The sequence below is a fragment of the Nicotiana tomentosiformis genome, chromosome 1 (genome assembly GCF_000390325.3).
Source record: "Nicotiana tomentosiformis chromosome 1, ASM39032v3, whole genome shotgun sequence".
NCBI classification, from domain to species: domain Eukaryota; kingdom Viridiplantae; phylum Streptophyta; class Magnoliopsida; order Solanales; family Solanaceae; genus Nicotiana; species Nicotiana tomentosiformis.
In genome coordinates this window covers 53,082,330-53,088,793 of record NC_090812.1, presented here as the reverse complement: position 1 = coordinate 53,088,793, position 6,464 = coordinate 53,082,330, and the positions used below count along the sequence as shown (strand labels likewise).

Sequence of the window (6,464 nt, the reverse complement as noted above, 5' to 3'; positions counted from 1 at the left end):
GCTAGCTCATCTGAGGTGTTCTTTATCGTTCTTCTTCATCTAGAATTTTCCCTCAGCTCAGTTCCCCATCTCCAGCGTCTTCGTTGTCTTCTCTGTTGGGTCTCACAATGTTTAGGTTGGTATTTCTCTGCAAGTTACTCTCTTTTTTGTTCTTCACTTTTTGTTGTTTGTTGCACTGGAGCTTTGCTTCTTCTTCCCCCTTTATTTGTTATGCATATTTCATTTTTATTTTAGTTTTCTCTTCTTCTTTTCCTTCTTCATTACCTGGTTTACAGTTTCACTATTGTTGCTATTCTTAACTTTTTAGTATATATGTTCGATCTCTTCTATATTTTCCTTGCATCTCTTTTACGATCATTGGAGTTGTATTGTTTCGTATTTACTTTGATTATTTTGGCTGAATTCCACACGTGTGTATTAGTTATTTTGCCTCATTTGCAAATGCAGGTTCCTTTTTATTTTTCTTCTTTAGGAATATGTGCTTATATGAGTTTTGTGAGTTTGACTTAGGATTTTATATTTTGGATTTTACCATAGAGTTCATTTTTCAATTTGTGGTTGTGATTGTTAAATCTAATTTCCTATGGGTTTTTCCCTAATGAGTCGGAAGGATTAGGAGTTCTATTAGCTAATAATTTGCTTTATTTTAAAAAAATAAAATTAAGAGCATTTGTTTTTATTTAATATCAGTAAATCCAGACAACTGTATCAGTAAGAAAAAAATTATTTTTCTTTTAACTTTCATTAAACAAAGGAATAAAAATGATTGTCGTATACATTTTGTTAAACTTATGTTTCTTCAGTGCATATTCTCAAATTGTTTGTCAATCATTATGCTCATCTCGGTATAGTATTATGCTAAATTGTTTAAACAATTAAATTAGCTGGAGTTTAACTTGCTTTCAGGAGTACCGGTGATACATTTGTCCTAGCAAGCACTTGAACCTTTGCAACCCTTTCATGGACCATGACCCTTTCCACTGAAACAATAATTATGCCTCAATTCCCAGACAAGTCTTCTCTTTGATTGAGAAATTGCTGCAATTCAAGGGGCTTCAGGGCTGAAATGTTATTTTTGCTTGATTTCGTGGAGAAGGGTAAAATTTCTTGTTTTAAACTCTACGCAAAACTGTTTCATTTAATTTGCTTTATGTTTTGTGGATCAGCACTAATTGAAGATCTTCTTTGTTAAATAAATTTGACATCTGACATGGATCTTTCATTCTTTTAAATAAAAAAAAAAAACCCGAAGAAAATGAGGAATACATGGGTCAAAGAGAAATAGATGTGCAAGCACATAAAAAATTCATCAATAATTCATTAATATTTGTACATCCAAAGGGACCTTAATTTTTAGTAGTTGTTTAGTGATTAAACATTCGACATTTGAGATTTGTGGAAATTTTGGTGATATGCCGTGAATAACAATGGTAGAAGCTAACTTATTAAAAATATATATATAACTAAAATAAATATTGTTAGAAGCTAAAAAAATGGACAAGGAATATCCCGATGTATGACTTTGACAACTGCTGATAGCACTGAAATATCTATTAGCTTCATGGTCTTCATTTGAAATTCATACTTTGATTATTACAGTTTCGTTATTCTATATTTGCATTTGTATTTTTGTTTATTTTTTGCTTCATGTTTACCTTTTTAATTAGAGTAGAGATAATAGCACTATTGTGGGCTCACCTAGAGGCAAAATATGGATATGCATCTTGAATTGAGCTGTCCATTTGGTTATCTTTTTCACCCTTTACTTGCTTATGTGGCTGCCACTGTGAATAGCAAGAATGCATTATTAACATATTATATCAGTTATCTTAATTTTCATGACTGCTGTATGGATAATTTCATGCTGCATTTTAATATAAGCATTTCATTTTTCTACTCTATTTGCCTCATAACAGTAAAAAAAGGCAAGTATTGCACTTTCTCATTAATCATATTTCAATGTTGTTCTACTCCATTTCTCTCATAAAAGTAAAAAGGATTCAAGTAAAATAATTTCAGGTATGATAAGTAGTTGACACCCTCAAAGAACTCTCATGTGCTATAAATTGCAGACTATAATTTTATCTTCCCAACTTTGCACTCTAACTTGATTAAACTAAAAATTTACCTTAATTACTAAGATAAGTTTTAATATTGGAGCATTTGGACAGGGTATATTTCTGTCGGTATTAATTATGTGAAACATGAAATAAGGCTCTCTAGACTACTAAATAAACTATATCTTATTTTTGGAACTACAATCTTTAATTTAAGATTTTCTTTCACTTTAGATGTCAAGAACTTTATCTTAGCCTCTTTCTCCTAAAGTTATGAAATCTCCCAATGTTAATTTTCCAATTTAGATGCCTAGAGTTTGTCTTGGTGCCAATTGAAGAGGACATAGAAGTCTCCCAATTTTTTTAGATATTTCTAACTGCTTATATTATGATTTAGCCTTAGTTGAGAAGGACATAATTCGAAGAAATGGTACGATCTTTTTGGTGTAGAAGCAAATTTTACATGTATACATCTTGATCTAGGTCTCATTGTGTTTTTTTTATTTATTGCTTACTGTTTCTAAGATAGCAGTAGTGTTGGGAATGCATTAACCGATCATGTTCTGCAAATAGTATCGGATTTCTGATCATATGACACTTAAAAACAAAGTAGGATAGACTCTTTGTGTAGAGAATGCAGCTAACACAATCTTTATTTTGTCATTTATATGGACATGGCAACTCTTACGTCTCTTGCCCAAAGTTGATGCACCATGGGTTTCCGCTAATATAATAGCTCTTGTCATTCAGTGAATGACCAGACCTCAACAATAAGTAGCAAAGAAACATAATTGCTTCTCATTTCTCATATTTGATGATTCGCTGTCTAGATTGTTGCTTTTATGTAATACATTTAGGACCACTTCATTTGTTTTTAATAATTGCAAGGATTTGATCAATACATGGACTTCTTCCAGCAAATGTATATGTACTGCAGTTGAAGTTTTATCGTTGCAGTATTTAGATAAATCTTGTACCATCTCAATGTTTAAGAAAATTTTGGTATGAATTTGTGGTATGAAACTTAATATTTCTGTTAGTTTCTTTCTGGAAATAAATGAAAGTAACTCTCTTACTTTTATTGTACTAAAGGGAAATGAAAATTCCATTTTTTTAGTAGGCGCTATGACAATTAGGGACAAGCTCATACTTCAAACTCTAACACGCAAAAGAACAGCATATTAGAAAATTCTGTAGCTTCTTTTGCATTAGAGGAATATTAATGGTTGACTCTTCAAATGTGACTTACTGATCTGTAGTATTTATCGCATTCTTACTCAAATTTAATTCGGACTTACATAATTTCTATATGAGCTATCTTGATAAATTCTAACATAATTCTTCTTGTTAAGGCAGAGTTGGAGATGGAGAGAATCCAATATGCGAAAAGCAATATGCTTTACATGTTCGATGTCACGCCCACGTGCCTCCTGATTGTAATGGTTGGGTTTGGGTCTGCTTGTTGGTTGTGCTGCTTGAGCCTCCAGACACCTCCAAGCAAGCAAAGTTTTCGCGGTAATTACCGCGCTTGAAAAAAACTAAAAAATGTCTGCTAAAATGATTGTACATACCTATTTAGTGAAGCTTTATCCTTTGTTTTTATTTTATGATGTAACTTCTTTTGATTCATGAGAGCAAATACAAAGGAGGAAATATTTTTTGGTAGTGCAAAGTTCTTGCAATACACTATATGCTTGTCAACTGGGATATGAAATTTTGTACGTATGTAGTGTAAACAATTACATACATTTTCGCAACACCTTTTTATTTTTTTCGATAGGTTATCGCAACATCGCTTTGTTGGGCCCGTGCTCAGCACGGGCGTGCTTCATCTAGTATATATATAAAAAGAAGAAGAATTTTGATGCTGACCTTGCAAGTAAAATGACTCATAATTACATATATCCCATCTTTATTAACAGTAAAAAACATGAATTTGATGCTTGACTTTTAGTGAAATATAAGAAATATAAATATTGGAGATGGTAAGCCATATATATTTCAAATGGATAAGATTGATCAAGTGGGAGAGAATCTTTGATGTAGGTCCTTACAAATTAGTGAAAGAAGCCTCTGTCTTTGGACTCATGCTGCATTTAATTTGGGCAACAAACAAAGCAAATTCGACAATAACAAAAGAATAAAAGTACAACAAATTAAGCTCATTTTAGATAAATATCAAGTGATTACAATTAATATATCATATACTGTACCTGACTTAGCAAGTTGGACTTTCTTTGTGATCTTGTCGTGCACCTAAAGGCAAACCAAACACCAGTTTTTAAATACCTTGAACTAAACCTAACACACTTAATTAGTCATTGTTTAAGTTTAATTTACCAATGACCTGGACAAGAAGCTTAAAAAAAAAAAATCCTAATCGAGCTATGAGTTTTACCCGTACCTGAGAAAATTAAAGTGGTCCTAGCTAGTTGTAATGTTGTTATTTTACCTGTGACTAATACTTTCTTGACAACAGTTAAACCTAAAATCGAATCTGAGAACCTCTGAGTTTAGGTTGGCTCTTTGTCCCTAACAAACGGAGACAAATAGAGTTTTATTAAATGATGAAAGTGTCCACGTTAATTTTGGTTGGGAAAATGATCTGATTTGGACCAGCACATATAGAAAAGGGAATACTCCTTTTTTTTTCCCTTCTACAAAGGCGTTGTTCCACCACGTACACCTAGATTATTTTATCAAGTAATTACCACCTTTCACGAGTATTTGTCCACCAAAATTATAGTAAATCATCTAGCATTTTTTATTTTAACCGAAATTCAAACCCTAATCTTTTATTATTTCCACCCATTATATTATTGACAAGGATGCCAGTACCGTTGGATAAGAAGAGGTATATTCCTTCGCCTTTAATGGATGCATATCATAGTCATACTATGAGACATATATATGCATAAAACAACTACTCTTATATCTAAGGTGATTTAGCCAGAACATATTACTATATCATTCTAGTATCTGAAATTTGAGCCATGAAGTTAACTTCCACCAATAGATTTTGTTGTTCATGACCAGTTCATAGGATTGCACTAATTGAGTCGTCCAGTTGTTAGTCAGTCATGAATTCATGATGCTGTTTTCCACTAGAAATTAATATATGCACAAATTAGATAGATTTACAGTACTCTCGGAGGCTTGTATGTACGTAAAAGAATCAATATTACGATCAAGATGAACCACTCAAAATGGTGGTAGTAGAGTTGGTACTGTCCTTTTCATTTATTTATAACAAAAAGAAAAGAAAGCCATTTTACTGGAGGTTCTTTTTCTCCTTTTATTTCTCTGTAAATCGTAATGTCGTAGTTGCAGTTAGAACGAACACGAATAAATCCAAAAATAAATTAAAGATGTGTTGATCGAGCTATGACTATCTGCATGATGAGTAATTGACAAGATGAAACACAAGACTGCAATTAAGCTGCAGTATGTAGTACGTACGTACAAGCCTTAAATCTCACGTAAAATGTGCCATGAATTGAATGTGTTGTATATGCTTTCATTTTCGCAACATAATGACGAAATAAGAGGTACATATATATATATATATATATGCATAAGGTGGTATCCTTCACGTGACTTTGCTAGGTGTACACGTTAAGAGGACCTTTAATCTCCTATCTCCTAATTAAGTCTTTCTTGATTTGCTAATTAAAATAACAAGTAAATAAGAAAATCATTTTAAATAGACTTGACAAGTAAAAAGGAAATATAGATGGAGTATTTCCTTATTAGCTTATTCCAATAAATTTGGTATATTTCTATAGCAATTAACTCTAAATCTTTTATGAGAAATCTTTATACTCCTTTTGCTCATTTTTAGTTGTCCACTTTGGACTTTTCGCACCCTTAAGAAGCAATAAATAAAAAATATATATTTTATATTTTTTTCTATAATAATAATAGCATTTTCAAAAGTCTTGAGAAATAATTTGGGAAATATTTAATGATAAGGGCAAAACAGAAAAAAAGATTATCTTTCTCTTTATTTAGTATAGTAGGCAAATAAAAGTGAAAATATATTTTTAATATAATGAATAAGTAAGAGTGAACGGAGAGAGTAATGACCATAAAAATATTATGATATATTTAAGATCACATATTTAAAAAGTGTTAACCACACAAATTAAATGTTATAATATATTTAAGAGCATAAGGCTATGTTTAAATTTTGTATTTAATTAGTCAATCTATATCAAACAAATTGAATTTGTTTTAACGAGTACTGTTATTTAATTTGTCCATAGTGGAAAACGTGTCCAATTCTTAGAGACTAATGAGTTACTTGGTTGTGAGCTGTCCTACTTTACCTGGCCCCCTGACATCCCAAAAGGACTTAGGCTCCCCCCTCCCCTCCCCCTCCCCCTCCCCTCCTCCTCTTTGATTTTC

General features: G+C 31.7%; 1 long non-coding RNA gene across 1 annotated transcript; it reads left to right on the top strand.

Annotated features, from left to right (window-relative positions):
* LOC104096582 (uncharacterized) lies at positions 1-3,814 on the top strand. The gene is made up of 3 exons (XR_686387.4): positions 1-115; positions 907-1,097; positions 3,414-3,814. It is a non-coding gene; the product is annotated as an uncharacterized lncRNA (long non-coding RNA).
* Positions 3,815-6,464: the final 2,650 nt, after the last annotated feature.